Genomic DNA, 24,058 nt, shown 5'->3' on the forward strand with positions numbered 1-24,058 from the left:
ACCTACAACTTGCAGTCAAACTATTATCATGTAGATTAATTAGTTTGTGACCTGTAAGAAAGCTATGACGAAACCTAGATTCCCTAAAATGGTTAGAGGCCATATATAGACTCAAATGTTTTAAATGGTTAGGGGCCATAAAACATACTCAGTGTTTTGATGACAAAATTGAAATTTTGTTGATTTGCAAGAATAGTTTCACACCTATTGGTTGCAAGTTTGTTTTAAGGATAAAAACCATCAAACATGAAATTGTGTTCACACACAAAGCTAGATTAGTTGCTAAATGTTACAAGCAAATTCACGGCATGGATTGTGTTGAAACCTCATGCATAATCGTAATGCTCAAGTCTATAAATCAAGCAATGATTGCATATTGGTACATATGGCAATTGGATGACAAAACGTATTCCTCGATCAAATGTTGGAAGAAACTATGTACATGGTATGTCATAGGATTTGTGGATCCAAATAAATACTTGAAAAGAAAAGCTAGCTTATGAAATCTAAGTACAGATTTAAGCAAGCAATTGGGAATTAGAAATGTATTTTAGTGAAGCTAATAAGTATTTTAGTTTCATAAAATGTACATGATTCTTATAGATATATAAGAAATTTAGTGGGAGTACATAAAAACTTAATTGGTCATATGTGTATCACACACATATCTCTCTATTGTGAAATAACATTCAAATGCTAATGACATAGGTTTGAAATTATTCATCAATGATGGACCAAGGCGAAACTTAGTACATACTGGGTATTAAGGTCTATTTACAAAGATCTTATATATGATATTGTTTTGGATTAAGTAATGGCATTTACTAAATCAAACACGAAAGACTCCATTGGAGATATTCGACCCATATGAATAAATCTAAGTAAAGGATGTTTGAACTATGTATAAGCATTTACTAAGTTAAACATCAAAGAGTCTAAATGAGATTCTTAACCTATATTGTATGTCAAAGAATTTAGCTGGAATTAGTATCTACTGAAACTATATGAGCTAAAAGCTACATGAATAGAATTCAATTGGGAATTATTCTGCAAAATAATTTATCATGTATAATATAATATGAGGATCGCCAAAAAACGTATCGTATGACTTTAGGCATGACGAACATATACCAATCTCTATTGATCTAAGTGAAGATCAACTAGATTGAGATCAAGAATACTTATGGTACTTGAAGAAGTACATAAGATTAGTTCTTGATTCAAGGAAATAAAGATATGCTAAATATTGATGCTACACGCATAAACACTGGAAAAGGATCAAGAAAGATCTCTTTGGAGTTAACCATTGACAAGGACGAGCTAAAGAGCATCGTGTTTTGAAATGGCAACATGGATTAGAGACCATGAGTTGTTGCGTGGGAAATTAAAATATTAATTTCTATGTTCTAAGATACAGCTGGAAAGTATTCCACATATCCATGAATTGCTTGGATAAGTAAAACCAAACAAAGCATCACTAGCAACCTAAACAGTTGAAGTAAAAGTACTTATTGCCTAAGAAGCAATAAAACATAGTTGTTTATATTAATGAGTTCTTCACTGAACTTGGGAAGATCACATGTTTGTTGACTTAATGGTTCTTCATTGCAAAATGCGTAGAACCACTATTGTAGCAAGAAAGACTAGATCACAAAATAAACATACTCAAAAGATCTTATCATCTATCTCGAAGAACATTCGATGAAAAGGATATTAAGATTGGCAAAGCATGATAACTAAACCTATGCAACAAGTGAGAAACAACAATCACATTGTGGCACTGGAAATCAAGCATAGCTTTGAATTCCATGAACTGTTTTAAAGATGGGTTTGAGGCCCATGGTTGTAAAACATTGGGGTTGAACATTTATCATATATGAAATGTATTTTCATATTCCATTTAATCTTGGTTTAGTATTAAATGATGAGTCCCTTCAATTTGACGAAATATTCAAGATAGACTATCAGGACCAGTCCTGTGACTAAGAAATGTCTATCAAGTGAACTTGAATGTCAAAAGTTGAAAATGGTCCCTGGTCGGGGTTTTCTATAAAATTGGACGCATAGAAAACGTTAGACGACTAGAATGCAAGATGACTAGTAGTTCTGTTTCTTGAACTATGTGAACATGGCAATGTCATAATCATTTGCATAGATACTTACTTTGGGAAGACTAGTATCGGATAGACCTATGAAACTTTACTGTAAAAGATGAAAATCTGTCATAAGTAAATTTCATTAAAATTATTAGACACTAAATCCTCAATACCTGAGTGATTTGAGATTAATTGTTTGAGAACTGGTTACTTTGACGTTGACCAACCGTCGCACCGTAAAAGGAGGCTATAAAGGCAACGCTCAGGTAATCACCTATCAAACGAAGTCTAATCTCAAGATCGCAAGATTGGGATTGTCCTCCCATAAATCGGGATGAGATGCTTAAAAGTTGTACAAGGCCACTCGGAGAGCTAGAAACTGTAAAATGCATGGCCGTGCTCGGATGAATCATAGGCTATGATTATCTGTTTATTTGATCAGTTGAACTCTGAAACCGAGAAACACCTCTGGACATAATGAGGATGACAACTCTTACCTTATGTTCAAGAGCAAGCATCGAGCGACAAAGGAATTAGGAAATGCACACTTGTCCCTAAGGACAAGTGGGAGACTGAAGGAAATAGTGCCCTTGGTCCAAGTATGCATATAATATTAAGTCTAATAAATATGGTTCAGTATTAATTAACAAGTTAATAATTCAGTGAGATCAAGTGAGCTAAATGCCTGACTAGAGGCCGCTTCAGTTCAAGTGGAATTAATTATATTAATCCATAGCTTACTCTTGACTGAACCCGTAGGGTCACACAAATAGTACGTAAACGGATCAAGTATTTAATGGCATTAAATACTCCATCTATGGATATTCGGAATCGACGGATCTTGGTTTCAGTGGGAGCTGAGATCGTCACAAGCAAGAAATGAATACTCCGGAAACGATGATATTACCGGAAACGGAAATATGGATCGTATCGGAAATATAAATATTATCCAAGTCGTAGATGTTGCCGGAAACGGAAACATGGTACGTATCGGAAAATATTGATGGAAATGGAAATATTGCCGGAATCGGAAATATTGCCGGAAACGGAAATATTGTCAGAATCGGAAATATTATCGGAGACGGAAAATAATTCCGGAACGGAAATATTAAATATTTGTTCGAAAGGGAAATTAATTCCGGAATCGGAAATATTAAATATTGTTCGTATCGGAAATGAATTCCGGAACCGGGAATTTAATCGGAAGCGCATCGTACGAATAAGCATCGGACGAGGCCTGCCGGACGAAGGCCCAGCACGAAGCCGGGCCATCGCCCAGCAAGCCAGCGCGCCACAAACGCCCCAAGCCAAGGCAGCGCCCAGGCCAACCGCAAGGCAGGCCCAGCGCGCGCCAAGGCCACGGCAGCGTGTGGGCCTCGTGGCGTGGGCTGCGAGCTCATAGGCCGCGCGCGCATAGGCGCCCCTCGTGGGCTGCCGTGCGTGTGTGTGTTTGTGTTCATACACGATTCCTAAAACTATTAGGATTTGATATATGATTAAATTCCTAAACCTAAAAGGATAAATTAATTGATTAGAGTTCTAATAGGATTCTAGTTTAATTAATTCGTATCCTAGTAGGATTCCGGTTCCCTTTCCATACCTCTATTAATAAGTGCCTAGGGTCATTATTTAGAGACAATTGAAGTATTCATAAGGTAAGTTTTTGAAAGAAAAATTCAGCCATACACTTGCACTAACCTAGCCGAAAATCCTAGTACCTTAAGGGCGATTCTAGTTGGTCAATCTTGAGGCGGATCCGGACGTACTGTGGACTATCTACGGAGGGACGACACTTGGAGTCCTAAAGACTTGTTCTTGTTCGGTTCGGGCGCAGCTAGGGAGGGCACGCAACAAAGTGTATGCATCTAAACTATGCTAAATGATTATGTGTAAATAATATGCTTTCCTGGCTTTATAGTTTTTCCGCATGATTTATGTTTTATCATATGAATCATAACCTTTCAAATTCATGATAAATTCTTCTTTATCTCTTTTATCAAATTTAGGATTGATTGAGAGATTAAATCAAGAAAGAAAAGAAAGATAGGGAAAGAAATGAAAGAAATTATTACAATTGCCTAATAAAAACAGAAACGAATAATATTACAGCTTATGAATAAAATTATTTCCGCAGAAACCAAAAACAGTAAGAGACGTCCAGAAACCAGAAGAAAATTTTTTCAAGAAACCACAAGAAGAAAACCTCTCCCGTACTGCAAATCAAAACCAGAAGAAAGTTGTTTTCCCAGAAGAACCACATCACTGTTCTTTCTTCTTGAAGTCGCTCCAATACACGTAAGTACACTTTTCATCCTTGCAAAAAAAATAAAAACATAAATTAAACAATACTATTCTATAAGTCAGCTCCTGAGGGCTTTTAAGTAAAGTAACTTTTCGTGTCCCCCAGGAAATTTACAGAAATACCCTTCGTTGTTTAATAGTGTGCCAGACCCCCCCTCCAATTTCTAACGCCCAAAACGTGATTAATGGCCCACAGAATAATATCTATGCCCAAATCACGTTGATTGATAGTTAAAATCAGGCAAGAAAAATAAATTAAGGAAAGAAAATATTACACAATATTACATTTGGTTTTTCGTTTGAAAATTAAGGAAACAAATATTAATCAATTTAAACACAGGCCTGATTGGCTTGACTTTTAACGCCCAAAATCATGATTTACAACGCCCAAAATCATGATAAATTCTTCTTTATCTCTTTTACCAAATTTAGGATTGATTGAGAGATTAAATCAGGAAAGAAAAGAAAGATAGGGAAAGAAATGAAAGAAATTATTACAATTGCCAAATAAAAACAGAAACGAATAATATTACAGCTTATGAATAAAATTATTTCCGCAGAAATCAAAAACAGTAAGAGACGTCCAGAAACCAGAAGAAAAAATTCTCAAGAAACCACAAGAAGAAAACCTCTCCCGTACTGCAAATCAAAACCAGAAGAAAGTTGTTTTCCCAGAAGAACCACATCACTGTTCTTTCTTCTTGAAGTCGCTCCAATACACATAAGTACACTTTTCATCCTTGCAAAAAAATAAAAACATAAATTAAACAATAAAAATTTTAACAAATTCGTGAATTTCTAATTTAATTGTATGGACATATTCAGACTTCAAGGTTAAAGTCATTAAAATCTTTGTATGCATAATAATACAAGGAATTATTGTACTCATAACAACTAAACTTTTAAGATTGGATATAAAGTAAAAACATAAAATAAATTCGTGAATTTTATGCATACATATTTTCTTTTTTTAAGATTGTTGCTATGTAAATTGAATCTCACACTTGCGTTTATTTATTTTGCAGATTTGAAAATACAAGGTATGTATTCATGCTTTTATATATTTTGATTTAATTATTTTATATTTAATTATACACATGTACTTTTTTTTAAGATTGTTCTGTTGCCAAAGGCTAGACAAGTTCTTTAGTATGGTCATGCTTTTAATTAACTAATCTCTTATATTTTTTTTAATATCTAATTGCAGATTTCAAAATATAAGGTATATTCAAAATATTTCTTTATTATGAATTGAAACCATTAGTTTTTTTATTATCTAAAATAATAATGGAAACTGAAATCAATCTCTTAAACAAAATTAATTAATTATTACAGATTTTATCGTGATTTTAATTAAATAAGTTGTTATTTGAATGTAATCTCTATTTTCAGATTTTATTAGATTCTAAGAATGCAATACACTTAAAAAAACTGAAATCTATATAATTAAAGCTTTTAAAATGGCATTTTACACAAACTCAATAGAGCTAAACACATTACCAAAACTGAATTGTAACAGAACAAAAAACATCAGTGTAGAATAGACAGTGACAATGTGAATTTAAAACTGATTTAAAACTGATTTTACACAAACAAGTTAACTTAGTTGATTCTAGGGATGCAATACACTAAAAAAAGACAACCCACTAGAAAAACACACAAGACATTCTAAACAACAGGATCAAACCCCTAATTAAACCCCTACACATCATACTAGCTGAAAATAATATCATGATTTTCACTAAAATACTTAATTTCCGCATTCAACGCAAAAAATTGAGGATATTTCTACAAACAAACAACACAATTTCAATGTTGCTTGGGTAGACCAGAATATTAGGTATACACCAAGATATAAATGGCCCAAAATATTAGGTGTTACATTTGATTGTCATGGCCCACAATTTAACCAACTAAACTTATGTTATAGACCATTGCCAAAGTCCCAACAATCTTATCAAGACTCAACAACAAATCATACCACCAAATCTAAATAAATTCATACCACCAAATCACACAAAAAAAATTAAATTCAAACAACCAAATCAGTTTATAATTTAAAAGATTGACAAACCCAAAGTAGTAACAAATCTCACCCAATTAAAACAAATTATAACCTGACCAACGCCTCGCCCGCCTTGCCCATCGCCTTGCCTGCCTCGCCTCGCCCGCCTCGCCCATCGCCTGGCGAAGCGCTTTGCGGACGTCTTGCGCAGCATCTGTGCCCCTTCCTCTCCAACCAATAGAGGGACGCTACATGCAAACCAAAATTGCAATTTTTTTTTGGTAAAGCAACGATAATTTTGATATTCCGCTAAAAAATCCACGCCGATTTTTGCAAAAAAAATTGGTCAAGCAACAAAAAATTGGTTATCTGAATATTACAAAAATTGCATGAATTAAATTCCGATTAAAACCCTAAAAACATCAATCCATAAAACCCTAAAATGCTAAATTAAGTTTATTTTAATCTTTTTAATAATAAAAGAACCACAACACCATGGAAAATTTAAGACGAAGGTAGAGGAATATACCTGTGCCACCAAAGCGACGGCGCTAGCCAATTTTTGAGATGATATGGATTCGGAGTTAGAGAAACGAGTGTTGCTTTTTTCGAATGTTTTTCGCCATTTCTTGCTCAAATCAGCGCCATTTCTTGCTCAAATCAGCGCCATTTTAGGGTTTAGATAAGAAGAGGAGCAGCGAAATGAAGAGAGAGAGAGAGGCGGAGAAACAAAAGGAAATAGAGAGAGGGAGCGGCGATACAACAAAACAAAATGGGGTTAACAGGTGGAATGTAATACTAAACCCTAAAATACTAAACCCTAAAATACTAAACCAAACCAAACTTTGGGCTTTGAGAACATGGGTAGGGCGAATAAAATGGGCCAACTACTGAATTCTACTAAAACGTTCTACTAAAACGAATATGAACGTTTCAGAAAGACATAAAAATAAAAAGCATCAAAACAAAAAAAATTATTTTATTTTTAATTAAAACTTTTACTTTTGTGGAAAAGAAAAATATAAGGAAACAAAATAAAAAACTTAATTTATTTTAATATTATTTTTAATTAAAATATTCGTTTACCAGAAAAGAAAAATAAAAGGCATCAAAAAAGTATTTAATTTAATTTTAATTTTAATTTTTGTTTAAGCAAAAAAAAGAACAAAAGGCATCAAAATAAAATAGGTACTTCGTAAGATGGAAATAAAACTAAGTTATATATTGCAAGCAAAAGAAGAAAGTGATACTTAGATTTTGTTATTTTGATATGACATGTTAGTTGTAACAACATAATTTTGGTTAACGGACTGTAATAGTTTACTTATGCACAGTTTGGTTGATTAATTGGTTGCTTGGTGCTCATTACGAGGCGTATTTGTATGTGTGTGTTTTGGGAGAAGAGGGAGACTTTTTACATGCCTCTGGAACAATCATTGAAACGTAAAATGATTCTACAATTTTAAGTTTTATATATTCCCGCACGCATCAAATTAAAATATTTATTTTAGAATGAAAGAAAATTAAAAAGAATCAAATTAAAATATTTATTTTGTTTTAAATTAAAACTTTCGTTTTAGCAGAAAAGAAAAACACAAAAGGAAACAAAATGAAAGGTTTAATTTATTTTGAATTAAAACATTCGTTTAACAGAAGAGAAAAACAAAAGGCCTCAAAACTAAATATTTAATTTATTTTAAATTATAATTTTCGGTTTTAGCAGAAAAACATTTAATTTTTACTTAACGGACTGTAGTAGTTTACTAATTGGTTGCTTGGTGCTCTAGAACATTCATGAAACGTCAAACGAATATACAGTTAAGTTTTCTAATATGCACGCACGCATCGCGTGCATATAAGACTAGTAATATATAAACTACATCCGTTTCAATGGGAGCTAAAAAAGAGAACTAACTCTACCGCTTCCTTTTCAATTAACAACTAACCCCACTAATAAGGGCATCTAGGTCAAAGGATCACACCAATTTATTACTACTCCGTACTACGTAGTACTTCGTTTTTGTCAAACCGGCCGATATGTTTTTTTTTTTTTTTTGGTAATACGGTCAAATAAGGAAAATGTATCACTTAATAAAATAGGGAGGAAATATTTAGGATATCATTGAAAACTAAGACAGTAAGACCCCGTTTAGTAACATTTTTGTTTCTAGTTTTGTAATTTTTATGAAACTAAAAACTAAAATAAGAAAACCATAAAAGTAGTTTCTAGTTTTTTATTGTTAGTTTTCAAAATCAACATAATTACTATAAGTATAACTATTTATTTTTAGTGCATAATTTAATCTAAATTATATAACGCTCAAAACCAAAAAACCATAAACTGAAAACTAAGGCATTGTTCGTCATTGTTTTAGTTTTACTCTCTCCCCCCCCCCCCCTAAATTTTTTAAATAATTGTATGAGTTACATACTATATTGCTTAATTCTTCTACTGGCCTCCTTCGTAAAACGATTCAAGATCCGGCACTATAATCGACGACACTTATTATAAAAATAACTAGTTTTGACCCCTTGCGATGCACGGATTTTTCCTGTTATTTAAATTTTTCTGTGCGATGGACGGTAATTTTTATGTTTTTACAATTACTTTTTCTTATAACTTCATAAAATGACCATATGAATTACGTACTTCATTTCCTGCTTATAAAAAGGTAGTTGAAAGAACATGAAATTGGAAGAGGAAGAACAAAAAATTGGGAACTGAAAAACCCATGTTAGAAAAAAAAGAAAATACATAGAGGAGACAATCATTCTAGATTTCTTTCAACTTTTCCTATCTATACTAATATATTAAAAGGCGTTATGAAAAATGTATATGTGTCACGTAGTACTCTCCTTACGCCACATCATCCACTCACCAATTATCATATAATGGACAACCAAAAATCAATACAATGAGGTTCGAACACCATACCTCAAGTGTGGATGATAGTTCTCATTACCATCTTAACCAACTACAAATTGTGGTTTATCTTTTCACATTAATTTATAAATAAATGTTCACATGAAATCTAAAACAAATAAATTTTTATGTGACTTTATCATTTCTATGGACTATTTTGAAAAGAAAAAAATTTAAAGCATTAATATTATTTATTATTATTAATATTACTATTATTATAATTAATTATAAATTATTAATATTAATTATTTATTATTAATTATTTATTTTTAATTATTATTATTTATTATTTATTATTTATTATTTATTATTTATTATTTATTATTTATTATTTATTATTTATTATTTATTATTTATTATTCATTATTCATTATTCATTATTCATTATTCATTATTCATTATTCATTATTCATTATTCATTATTCATTATTCATTATTCATTATTCATTATTCATTATTCATTATTCATTATTTATTATTTATTATTTATTATTTATTATTTATTATTTATTATTTATTATTTATTATTTATTATTTATTATTTATTATTTATTATTTATTATTTATTATTTATTATTTATTATTTATTATTTATTATTTATTATTTATTATTTATTATTTATTATTTATTATTTATTATTTATTATTTATTATTTATTATTTATTATTTATTATTTATTATTTATTATTTATTATTTATTATTTATTATTAGTAATAAGTTTCAAGAAGTTCCAATAAGTTTCAATAAGTTCAGATAAGTTCAGATAAGATCAGATAAGTTCAGATAAGTTCAGGTCAAATAAGTTGAACAGAACGCACCCTTAGTCCTAATTAAGTTCTTATACAACTTCTAAAACATAAAACAAAAAGGCAATGGACCATTCATCTATGTAGCTATATCTTGCGCAAAACTATACGGAGTTCCTTCAAGTTGAATGTCACAAATGGACAATAACTTATAAATCCTTTTGTTCACTTAAAATATACGAGCCTTTTTTTGCATCTGCAAAATTGAAACAACATGACCGTAATCAAAATGACCCTACTGAGGTGTATATATGTTAGGTTATGATACATATGACAATACATAAATCATGCGGAAAAACCATAAAGCCAGGAAAGCATATTATTTACACATAATCATTTAGCATAGTATAGATGCATACACTTTGTAGCGTGCCTTCCCTAGCTGCGCCCGAACCGAACAAGAACAAGTCTTTAAGACTCCAAATGTTGTCCCTCCGTAGATAGTCCACAGTACGTCCGGATCCGCCTCAAGATTGACCAACTAGAATCGCCCTTAAGGTGCTTAGGAATTTTCGGTTATTATTGTGCAAGAGTGTGGCTGAATTTTCTTTCAAAACTTACCCTTTTGATTACTTCAATCGTGTTATAAATTATGACCCTAGGCCCTTATTTATAGAGGTTTGGAAAGTGAATTGGAATCTTAGTAGGATATGATTTAATTAAACTTAGAATCCTACAAGGACTCTAATTAATTAAATAATCCTAATAGGAATAAGAATTTAATCATACACCAAATCCTAATAGATTTAGGATTTTTGCATGGACACAAACACACACGCACGGAGCCACGAGGGCGCCCGCACGCGTGCGCTCGGCCCACGCTGGGCAGCCTTGCCTTGGCGCGCTGGGCCTGCCTTGCGGTGGGCCTGGCGCTGCCTTGGGCTGGGCGTTGGCGCGCGTCTTTGCTTGTTGGGCGATGGCCTGGCTTCGTGCTTGGCCTTCGTCCGGCAGGCCTCGTCCGATGCTTATTCGTACGATACGCTTCCGATTAAATTTCCGGTTCCGGAATTCATTTCCGATACGAACAATATTTAATATTTCCGATTCCGGAAATAATTTCTGTTTCGAACAAATATTTAATATTTCCGTTTCCGGAACTATTTTCCGATTCCGATAATATTTCCGATTCTGACAACATTTCCATTTCCGACAATATTTCCGATTCCGGCAATATTTCCATTTCCGATAATATTTTCCGATACGTACCATGTTTCCATTTCCGGCAACATCTACGACTTGGATAATATTTATATTTCCGATACGATCCATATTTCCGTTTCCGGCAATATCATCGTTTCCGGAGTATTCATTTCTTGCTTGTGACGATCTCAGCTCCCACTGAAACCAAGATCCGTCGATTCCGAATATCCATAGATAGAGTATTTAATTCCATTAAATACTTGATCCGTTTACGTACTATTTGTGTGACCCTACGGGTTCAGTCAAGAGTAAGTTGTGGATTAATATCATTAATTCCACTTGAACTGAAGCGGCCTCTAGCTAGGCATTCAGCTCACTTGATCTCACTGAATTATTAACTTGTTAATTAATACTGAGCCGCATTTATTAGACTTAACATTGAATGCATACTTGGACCAAGGGCATTATTTCCTTCAGTCTCCCACTTGTCCTTAGGGACAAGTGTGCATTTCCTAATTTCTTTGTCGCTCGATGCTTGCTCTTGAACATAAGGTAAGAGTTGTCATCCTTATTATGTCCAGAGGTGTTTCTCGGTTTCAGAGTTCAACTGGTCAAATAAGCAGATAATCATAGCCTATGATTCATCTGAGCACGGCCATGCATTTCACAGTTTCTAGCTCTCCGAGTGGCCTTGTACAACTTTTAAGAATCTCATCCCGATTTATGGGAGGACAATCCCAATCTTGCGATCTTGAGATTAGACTTCGTTTGATAGGTGATTACCTGAGCGTTGCCTTTATAGCCTCCTTTTACGGTGCGACGGTTGGTCAACGTCAAAGCAACCAGTTCTCAAATAAGTAATCTCAAATCACTCAGGTATTGAGGATTTAGTGTCTAATAATTTTAATGAAATTTACTTATGACAGATTTTCATCTCTTACAGTAAAGTTTCATAGGTCTGTCCGATACTAGTTTTCCCAAAGTAAGTATCTATGCAAATGATTATGACATTTCCATGTCCACATAGTTCAAGAAACAGAGCTACTAGTCATCTTGCATTCTAGTCGTCTAACGTTCTCTATGCGTCTCATTTTATAGAAAACTCCGACCAGGGACCATTTTCAACTTTTGACATTCAAGTTCACTTGATAGACATTTCTTAGTCACAGGACTGGTCCTGACAGTCTATCTTGAATATATCGTCAAATTGAATGGACTCATCATTTAATACTAAAACCAAGATTAAATGGAATATGAAAAATACATTTCATATATGATAAATGTTCAACCCCAACGTTTTACAACCATGGGCCTCTAACCCATCTTTAAAACATTTCATGGAATTCAAAGCTATGCTTGATTTCCAGTGCTACAATGTGAGTGTTGCTTCTCACTTGTTGCATAGGTTTAGTAATCATGCTTTGCTAATCTTAATATCCTTTTCATCGAATGTTCTTCGAGATAGATGATAAGATCTTTTGAGTATGTTTATTTTGTGATCTAGTCTTTTTTTGCTTCAAAAATGGTTCTACGCATTTTTCAATGAATAACCATCAAGCCAGCAGACATGTGATCTACCCAAGTTCGGTGAAGAACTCTTTAACATAAACAACCCTGTTTTATTGCTTCTTAGGCAATAAGTACTTTTACTTCAAATTTATAGGTTGCTAGTGATGCTCTGTTTGGAATTACTTATCCAAGCAGTTCACAGATATGTGGAAGACTTTCCAGCTGTATCTTAGAACATAGAAATTAATATTTAATTTCCCACGCAACAACTCATGGTCTCCAATCCATGTTGCCATTTCAAAACACGATGCTCTATAGCTTCGTCCTTGCCAATTTTTAACTTCAAAGGGATCATTCTTGATCCTTTGCCAGTGTTTATGCGTGTAACATCGATATTTAGCATATCTTTATTTCCTTGAATCAAGAACTAATCTTATGTACCTTTTCAAGTACTATAAGTTTTCCTTGATCTCAATCTAGTTGATCTTCACTTAGATCAATAGAGATTGGTATATGTTTTTCATGCCTAAAGTCATACGATACGTTTTTGGCGATCCTCATATTATATTATACATGATAAATTATTTTGCAGAATAACTCCCAATTGAATTCTATTCATGTAACTTTAGCTCATATATTTTCAGTAGATACTAAATCCAGCTAAATTCTTTGACATATAATATAGGTTAAGAATCTTACTTAGATCATTTGATGTTTAACTTAGTAAATGCTTATACATAGTTCAAACATTCTTTACTTAGATTTATTCACACGGGTCGAATATCTCCAATGGAGTCTTTCGTGTTTGATTTAGTAAATACCATTACTTAATCTAAAACAATATCATAAGATCTTTGCAAATAGATCTTAATACCCAGTATGTACTAAGTTTCGCCATGGTCCATCATTGATGAATAATCTCAAATCTAAGTCATTAGCATTTGAATGTTATTTCACAATAGAGAGATATGTGTGTGATACACATATGACCAATTAAGTTTTTATGTACTCCCACTAAACTTCTTATATATCTATAAGAATCATGTACATTTTATGAAACTAAAATGCTTATTAGCTTCACTAAAATACAGTTTCAATTCCCAATTGCTTGCTTAAATCTGTACTTAGATTTCATAAGCTAGCTTTCCTATCAAGCATTATTTGGATCCACAAATCCTATGACATACCATGTATATAGTTTCTTCCAACATTTGATTGAGGAATACATTTTGTCATCCAATTGCCATATGTACCAATATGCAATCATTGCTTGATTTATAGACTTGAGCATTACGATTATGCATGAGGTTTCAACACAATCCATGTCATGATTTTGCTTGTAACCTTTAGCAACTAATCTAGCTTTGTGTGTTAACACAATTCCATGTTTGATGGTTTTTATCCTTAAAACCAACTTGCAACCAATAGGTGTGAAACTATTCTTGCAAATCAACAAAATTTCAATTTTGTCATCAAAACATTGAGTATGTTTTATGGCCTCTAACCATTAAAACATTTGAGTCTATATATGGCCTCTAACCATTTTAGGGAATCTGGGTTTCGTCATAGCTTTCTTACTGGTCACAAACTCATTAATCTATATGATAATAGTTTGACTGCAAGTTGTAGTTTCTTTACTATCTAATAGAAGAATCGCATAGCTTCAGTGGTCTGAACTCCATGTTTCTTCACTATCTAATAGAAGAATCTCATAGTTTCAGTGACTTGAACTCTATGCCTACTTAGGTATAGAACATCAAACGATAGAATATCAATAGCCACTTGAAAGTCCTTTGAATATTCTTGTTCTCCTTGAAGCACTTGTAAAGTCTTCTAAGAGATGTCTATTCTTTAAAGTCACTTCTAAAGTCCTTAAAGAATAAGTTCGGATTTTCTGAAGCACTTCGAAAAGCCTCCGGAACGTCCGTTTATGTTTGTTGTTCGCCTCGAATACTTTCGAGGTCTATTTTCTCCCACTTGTCATTTTGGAAACGAATCTCCAAAAGAACATTATTTCGAGCAAACAAACATTATGTTCTCAAAAATTCGTGGTAGAAACAATACCCTTGTGTCTCATTTGAATAAATCACAATGAAAACATATATCTATACTTGGGCCTTAGTTTGTTGAATAACAAACACTAAGCTCCCACTGAGTTTTGCAACTCTCTAGATATATTTTATGAAAAGTTATTCTGAAATTACTTTTCAATAGCTTTGACGAATTTGATTTAGTTTGGTGGTAGTTGAGCATTTTGTTTTAGAAATTATAGGAAAAGTCTTTATGATTCATCATTAATCAAATTGACTTCTATCATTCCAACTTAGATATGCCATATCTTATGGAGCTAGATTGTGAATTTTACTACACACAATCATTGATGATCATATTTGGTCTTAAAGTAATCATCGTCATGATCTATCCTAGATCTTTATGATTTCTTGCCAAGTGGATTTTATACTTCTGAATCTTTGAACTAGCCAAACAGATTCAAACTTATATCACTTTGAGTAGATAAACCAATATTCACTCAAATCTAGGTGAAATAATAAAGTCATAAAATCTCTTTCTTTAGCTTTGAACTCTATCGTCTAGGTGTTCTAACAATAGTTCATATCTTTTGTTACTTTCAACAAGTAAGACTAGCTTGTCTTGAATGATCTAGAAATCAATCAACTTTCAAAAGTCCATCAAAATAGAGCTTTTGAATGTTTTACTTGTTGATATGGTCTAAGTAACAATGCTAAAGGTTTGTGGAACTCAAATCAAGAGGTTGATTTGAACCTAGTAAAGTTCTTTATTGTTAAAGAGTTGTTTGTTTTAATCAAGCATATTGACTCAACCCGTAAATGACCATTTCATTCAAATAAACAAACAAACAAGCATTGTTTTTGTTCTTCTGAATGTGAGTCTTTCTGTGTTTGAAGCAGAAATTTAGGTATGTTGATTATGGAACAGAATACCCATTAAGTTCCAGCCTTTGAAAGGTCTTAAAACAAACTAGATCCTACAACTAATGTAGCATTGCCATGCTTCATTTCCCATTGTAGGCCATTAGTGTATCCTAGCTTCCATTGTTTGAGGTATTACCGAAGTAAGAACCTCAAGCGGTATATGATACCAAGGAAGTTTGATTGCTAGGCCACTTCTCTTTAAACATAAACTTATAGGTAGAAATGGAATCGTAAATTCCTTTCATTTGTTCCTTATTTTCCTATTTCTTGTACCCTTTCTTATAGTTTTAAGAATTGAATTCTCTAGTGTTGACTTTTAGACATGTCCAATGTCACTCCAACAAGGTTCTTTACCATTTTAATTTATGTTGAATATTCTGTTCAACTAGATGATCTTACCAGAAGTTTCTAAAGTTCTCTAAGCATCGATCTATTCGAATGTCTAGGGACTAGACTCTTTCGAGAATTAAATGGACAAGGATATTAGGTTGTTAACCATTGGTAAAGCTGAGTGTTTAAACTCAATGCTTTATGATCTCAAAACTAAATTGTATTTGGAATTCACAAGCACCAATTGGTTTGCCATTCGATTTTGATACTCGAAAACAACCATAAAAGTCGCTATAAGAAACATACATTTTAAATTGCTCATTTTTTTTTCTCATTTCCGTGAAACGTTCTCGGATTCACTACCAATCAAGGAAATTTACTGTTACCTTTCTAAAAGGGTTTACTGCAGTGCAAGATATTTAATTATAACAATAATTAAAACATACATTGAAGCATGCAAAGTCTAAACATTTATCATGAATAATAACTTGAATATTAAAGCAATCATGCAATTCAAACAAGTCATTAGCATTTTATTCGATTTTATTGTTCCGGCAGGTGTGAATAAAATGATTCCAAGACCCTAAACCATTGAAGAATTAAGCACAGTTTGTCGACTCAATCCTAAAACATCTTAGGTAAGCAAAAATCTTTTGCTAATAGTCTAGAAACTATTCTTGGTTGATAGGCACGTCCTATCGATTTTGCCACGACATAAAAGGACTCCTTACCTATATCGTTGAGTTTCACCAAAACTAACATATACTCACAATTATTTGTGTACCTTGCCCCTTTAGGATCAATAAGTAACACCTCGCTGAGCGAAAACTATTATTAGATTGATGTAAAGGATATCCAAGCAAGTGTATATTTTGGCATGGCACCTTTTAACTCAATTTTTAAGTTTAGAACTTAAGACTCTTACTATGTTGGTTAGATTTTAAGTGAACTAAAATCCTTAATCATGCAACATAATCAAGCCACAATCTCATGCATAATTAAGACATATTTAAAGAAATAAATAACTTAAAACATGCATAAGATATAAATGTGATCTAGTATGGCCCGACTTCATCTTGAAGCTTCAACTTCAAACTCCGTCTTGAAAAAGGATTGGAAACTCCGACTTGAATTTCCCCATGGGAGGCGCCATTTTCTTCAAATAGGATAAGCTATAATTAAACTAATTACAACTATTTGATGGTACACATACCATATTTGAATTGAAAAACAATTTTGGTACTTTAGACCAATTACATTCAAATTAATGGTACGCAGACCATATTTTCTATCCTATTTAGGCCATACTAGTCACTTCATAACCTGCAAAACAGTACATATACAATATATACCATTCACCCATTCATTATCATGAATGGCCCACATAGCTGGTTAGTAAAACACGTTATGCATCACATAAATATTTGCAGCAATTAATCAAGGGCACCAATTATCTACCAATTATTCAGTCCTTATTAATTCTAATCAAGTTGTTTAACCTTAAGGGATTTGTAGACCTAATCAAGAGTTTATGACTAAAAATGCTCCCACTAAAACCAATAAATTCATATGCTTTACTAATTTTAAACATAAAAATGTATTTCTAGTCTAGCCGGAAACATACAAATTTAATTAAAATTTAAAGCTCATATAAATTTATAATTGAATCCTTTTATTTAATTTATTTTTAGTCGTATTTAAATTAATTCATGATTAAAATTTTAGTAAAATAATTAGAATAAATGAAATTTATTATAATTATAATATTCAAAATTAAAATCCAAGAAAACAATTTAAATTATTAATTTTAAAATTAATTAAAATTACATAAACTGAAAATTTCAAATTAAAATTTTAAAACGATCTAATCGTATCTCAAGGTACGCAACATCACCACGCAACGCACAGCCATAAGCCCCACGCACGCAACCATCGCTGGCCATGTGCGCGCAACCTATGTGCTGCGTCGCATCTGCTGCTGCTCACCATCGCAAGGCGCGCGCCAGCGCTCGCTGCGCGCGAGGCTTCGATGCACTCGTAGCGCTCGTCGCACGCGAGCCAGCACTCGCTGCGCGCGAGGCTTCGATCGTTGTGCGAGGCAGTGCGCGTTGCACGCGACTACTCGCTGCCTTGCTCTCGCCCTTGCCCACTCGCCCATCGCACACAACACACGACACAAGGCAGGGCTGCTGCCTTGTGCTCGTGCACCATGGCCTTGCTCGCTGCATTCGTACCGCATGGGCGACGAGCTCCCTTTCTCGTCGTCGCATGCCCGCACTATACTACACCCCTTAAGGATAACACGTAGCGTCCATTGCTTTGTGCGTGCAAGTTATATGAGCGAATCGCATAAAAATTAAAAATTTTATTTTCAAAATTAATGACAAATTAATAAATCATATTAATTTCATAATTCTAGGGCGAAAAATCAAAAATTTATTAATTAATTAATTTCCTATTAACATGGATTCAAGTCTAGGTCATAAAAATTTAAAATTTTACACAAATTAACAATTTTTATGGTGGTTTTAATCATAGGTATCTAATTAAATTATTAACTAATTATGAAAATCAAATCAATTCTAAATTATTCGAATTTTCAACAAATTAATTATAATTACAAATTAGATTGCATAATTAACAAGGATAGGCATTCAAACTTGTTAAACATATACAGTAGGTCAATCAAAAATTCAAGATTTATCAACAAGAATCGCAAATATTTAATTTAACATCTTAAATTTACAAAATTTTGCGTTCGAAAAACTAAAACCTCCGGAAAGTCATAGTTAGGCTTCGAATTTGAGAATGCCTTTTACATGCGGAATTGACACAAAAATCACTCGATTTGGATGAGTAATGAAGAAACTGCCGAAAAACTGCGTACATATAATTAAATAAACGCAATTCGCAATTAATTAACAATTACGAAAATTAATCACCCCTTTTAATTCTTGCAAATTTGTAATATTTAACCATGTTTATGCAATTTAGATTATGAAAATAATAAGAGGCTCGTGACACCACTGTTAGGTTATGATACATATGACAATACATAAATCATGCGGAAAAACCATAAAGCCGGGAAAGCATATTATTTACACATAATCATTTAGCATAGTAGAGATGCATACACTTTGTAGCGTGCCTTCCCTAGCTGCGCCCGAACCGAACAAGAACAAGTCTTTAAGAATCCAAATGTCGTCCCTCCGTAGATAGTCCACAATACGTCCGGATCCGCCTCAAGATTGACCAACTAGAATCGCCCTTAAGGTGCTTAGGAATTTTCGGTTATTATTGTGCAAGAGTGTGGCTGAATTTTCTTTCAAAACTTACCCTTTTGAATACTTCAATCGTGTTTATAAATTATGACCCTAGGCCCTTATTTATAGAGGTTTGGAAAGGGAATTGGAATCCTAGTAGGATATGATTTAATTAAACTTAGAATCCTACAAGGACTCTAATTAATTAAATAATCCTAATAGGAATAGGAATTTAATCATACACCAAATCCTAATAGATTTAGGAATTTTGCATGGACACAAACACACACGCACGGAGCCACGAGGGCGCCCGCACGCGTGCGCTCGACCCACGCAGCCCACGCTGGGCAGCCTTGCCTTGGCGCGCTGGGCCTGCCTTGCGGTGGGCCTAGCGTTGCCTTGGGCTGGGCGTTGGCGCGCGTCTTTGCTTGCTGCGCGATGGCCTGGCTTCGTGCTTGGCCTTCGTCCGGCAGGCCTCGTCCGATGCTTATTCGTACGATACGCTTCCGATTAAATTTCCGGTTCCGGAATTCATTTCCGATACGAACAATATTTAATATTTCCGATTCCGGAATTAATTTCCGTTTCGAACAAATATTTAATATTTACGTTTCCGGAACTATTTTCCGATTCCGATAATATTTCCGATTCTGACAATATTTCCATTTCCGGCAATATTTCCGATTCCGGCAATATTTCCATTTCCGATAATATTTTCCGATACGTACCATGTTTCCGTTTCCGGCAACATCTACGACTTGGATAATATTAATATTTCCGATACAATCCATATTTCCGTTTCCGGCAATATCATCGTTTCCGGAGTATTCATTTCTTGCTTGTGACGATCTCAGCTCCCACTGAAACCAAGATCCGTCGATTCCGAATATCCATAGATAGAGTATTTAATGCCATTAAGTACTTGATCCGTTTACGTACTATTTGTGTGAACCTACGGGTTCAGTCAAGAGTAAGCTGTGGATTAATATCATTAATTCCACTTGAACTGAAAACCCAACGAATTATCATCAAACTGACAATTATTATCAAGAATAGAGTAGAAATCTAGTAGTCAACCTCGTCAATTATCACCTACTCACACTAATATGTACTCCATACTTTGTGTTATCTAGAAAATTCAAAGTAAAAGATGTTGTCAAAAAGGTCGAATTAAACACAACCTAAAATAGGTTTGTGCACATTTTAAGAGAAAATGTCTAAAATTGTGGGAAATCAAAACCTTCACCTTCTGATTAGAGTGTGGCTGAAAATCAAAACCAAATTCACTACGAAACCAAATATACAAATTCATAATAATCCAACTCGAATTATATCCAGATCGAAAACTTAAACTTCAAAATTGTAGAAAATCAACAACTAAGTGCATGGAAAGGGATAAATCCAATAAACAATTGAAATTTGGAGAAACCAAAATCAAAGGAATAACAAGAATAAAATAAGAACTGGAAAATGAAATAAATTAAAAGCATATATATAGTTGTCTAAAGGAGGCTAGATCATTCCAAGTCATAAAAGAATGCGGATGATGAAGATATTACCTGATCATAAATATCAACACAAATTGCATAGTTTTCTTTGAACAATAGTGTCCTTCAGCCATGATTCCAAAAACCTACATTAAAACAAATAAAAATCCCAACAACTAAAACATTCTGCAATTTTACCCCAAAACAATTATTAATTTAATTTCTAAACAGTGACACCAACTGAGTTGGTAAGTAATTCTCATATCAACACTAAAGTTCTAAATTTAAATTCAAATATTAGAGAAAAATATATTGAAATTGGAACCAAACATTATCAGAATTAATCAAACATTTGGCATTTAGATTAAATTGTAACAATTAAAACAAAAATACCTAATAAAGCTTGGCCCCTTGCCGATAAACTATCAATTGCTCTTAGAATCTTTATATTCTACTTTTATCACCCCATCATCAATATGAGGATTAATTGTTGATCAAGAAGACGCAAATGCTAAAAATTTATCAGTATTTTCTCCGAACAATGATATCCTAGCTTCAACCATATTTCCAAAAACCTGTATTCGTAAAGCAATGAATAACCATCTGAAATTAATTTAGTTTTTCTAAAATACAAATTCATATTTTATTTTCTGCGAAACTGATGTCGAATTTTTTCCTTTTGTACATATTATTGAAGAAATGTAAATTTGACTTTAATGTGGATGGTGATGCAAACTAAAAAATAGTGAGTTTCTTACAGAAAGAAGATCAAATAATTTAATAAATTACTCATTGCACAAAAAAAAAATCGCAAAAAAAAACATTACCGCAAAAAAACTGAATTAGAAGCCCAAAAAATCCCAATTCTAAACTTTCCAGGCATGTAAATCAGAGTTCGGTATTTCTGAAACTCGAAATTTAACCTAAATTAGGAAAAAAAACAACTGAAAACAAAATAAATTAACCAAAAGAATGGCTAGAATGTGGATGATAAACGATGAGGGAGAGGGGAAGAGCCTGAATTAATTTATTCAAAGAAACATACTCCGTACCTTATTTTTGACGAAACCGTATACAAAATTTTGCTTCAGTAGAGGAAGGGAAATTGATAAAATTAGAAACTGGAATTTGAGAAAAGATGAAGATGAGAAGAGGCGAAGAAATGCGTCTGATGGTTCTCATATTTTTTAAATAAAAAAAATAAAAAATTCTAACGAAAATTATTTTAAAAAAATAAAATAAAATTTGGAAATTTTAGGAGGGGCCACGTGGCTCTCCAACTTCCCTGCTATTAAATATTAGAATAGATGTGTAGCAATTAGGAACATGATTTTCAATCACTTATTCTTATAGACTTGCTATATTTTTTTTTAATATTTATTGATATCAATTTTATTTTTCACTCATCAAATATATTAAATTCTAATTATGTTGTTAAAAAACCTAAAAGTTGTCACATAAAATATAAAGAAAGAGACAAAAATGATGAATCATACGAGCCAATTAAGTAATTGGAATTTAATTCAATTGCATCATGCATCTTGTGAGAATTCGATCTGGTAATTTATCAAATTGTAACAAATTCATGATTAACCTCCTAATGTAGTAGCATAAAGTTTGATGTGAAACTTTGCATATTCAATGATTAGTAATTAAATATAGAGCATAAATTTCTTAAAATTGAATGAGTTATAAATAACTAAATTTTTCATCATCAAAATAAAATCATCGTCGTGCATCTTAGAACTATGTTTTAGCATGAAATAATTGGTAAACTTTAAGAGAATATTCAAACATTAGGATAGCCAATACCGGGGGGTAAACTCCTAGCAGAGTGATCAAATGAGAAAACTAATTTACTATTTTTTATTATGTTAGTGCATTTAAACTTTTAAGGATACTTTCTAGCATTATGATTATATTATTGTTTTTATTTCGAAAATAACTTTACAACATTATCAATCATCTACACCATCACAACATACAGAGTATTATTTTGCCCATTTTTGGGCCTTTTCATTGGTATAGTACTAGCGGCCTATTGGCTATTTCTATATAATAATTAGGCACTCATTTGGAGGGAGTTGTAATTGTATGTTTGTCTACTAATTATGAAAGAAAACTGGTTCCAATTAATTCAGAGGTAAGGTTACCTTAGAAATCAAAACGAATGTTGCGTATAATACAGATTGCCCGTATACATATTGCATTTTATTTTTGTTTTTAAAAAAATGAGTATGACAAATCCAAACAAGAAATATCATACTCCGTAGTTGGTTAAAAGGGCGCAACGTACTACAAGTTTAGTGTTCCATACACCAATAATAAAAACATCAAAAAGTAATAAATAAAGATTGAATAATTAGGGCGTGTTCGGTAGTAGCGTTTGAGGTAGCGGGTAGTGTTTTGACCTAGTCAAGACGCTACTTGTAAGATTTGTAAGCGTTCGGCACGGTAGCGTTTTAGGTAGAGGTTAGCGGTAGAGGTAGCGTTTGGGTAGCTTTTGTCAAACGTTAAAATTAGTAGCTTTTTAAGTAGCGGGTAGCGGTTTGCATTAAAACAAAACCGCTATCTCAGATGGCGGTTTACTTAATTGTAAATTATTTTTAACATGAATTACAGTTTAAATAGAAATATAATTTAGAAGTATGTTTGTAGCTCAGTGGATAGAGTGTATTGTGTCTACACAGGAGATCGAGGGTTCGAATCCTACCTGATGTGTTTATTTCTTTTTAACCTTTTATTAATATTAATTATAAACATTTTCAAATTTAACTTATCAACATTAGTGTCTGTAGCTCAGTGGATAGAGCATTTGTTTCCTAAGTAAAAGGTCGTGGGTTTGACCCCTAGCTGATGCGGTTTTTTTTTTTTTTTTTACCATTTATAAATAGTACGTGATTAAAAACCGCTATCTCAGATAGCGGTTTACTTAAGTCAACCGCTACCTGAGATAGCGGTTTAGTGTCGCTTCGTTAAAAAAAAAACGACCGGTTTTAATGCTGACGTGGACGGTATGGTGGGAATTAAGTTAAAAAGTGGCGCATTTTGGAATTTGACGTTCTTTAAACAATATTGAAGGAAATCGCTCAACATTTTGAAACGGAGGGAATAGTTATCATAATATTTTTTTTTCCAAACCGAATTACACGTGTTACTGCCTTACTGGTTAACCATTAAACCAAAAATCGGGTGCGTTTCATACTTTCATTATCGTTGACGGTGAAAGATAGTCTACTTGA

At 32.9% G+C, this 24,058-nt stretch overlaps 1 long non-coding RNA gene across 4 annotated transcripts; it reads right to left on the reverse strand.

Moving 5' to 3' along the window:
- Positions 1–4,161: 4,161 nt before the first annotated feature.
- On the reverse strand, positions 4,162–21,994 carry LOC110793256 (uncharacterized). Of its 4 annotated transcripts, XR_008927513.1 has the most exons (6): positions 21,869–21,994; positions 21,644–21,720; positions 21,210–21,391; positions 20,889–20,962; positions 6,494–6,650; positions 4,162–5,136 (listed from the first exon to the last, which is right to left on the reverse strand). It is a non-coding gene; the product is annotated as an uncharacterized lncRNA (long non-coding RNA). The 4 variants fall into 4 exon arrangements; XR_008927515.1 differs by having other exon boundaries at positions 4,162–6,650; XR_008927512.1 differs by lacking the exons at positions 4,162–5,136; positions 6,494–6,650 and having other exon boundaries at positions 18,714–20,962.
- Positions 21,995–24,058: the final 2,064 nt, after the last annotated feature.

Source organism: Spinacia oleracea, chromosome 2, assembly GCF_020520425.1.
Source record: "Spinacia oleracea cultivar Varoflay chromosome 2, BTI_SOV_V1, whole genome shotgun sequence".
NCBI classification, from domain to species: domain Eukaryota; kingdom Viridiplantae; phylum Streptophyta; class Magnoliopsida; order Caryophyllales; family Amaranthaceae; genus Spinacia; species Spinacia oleracea.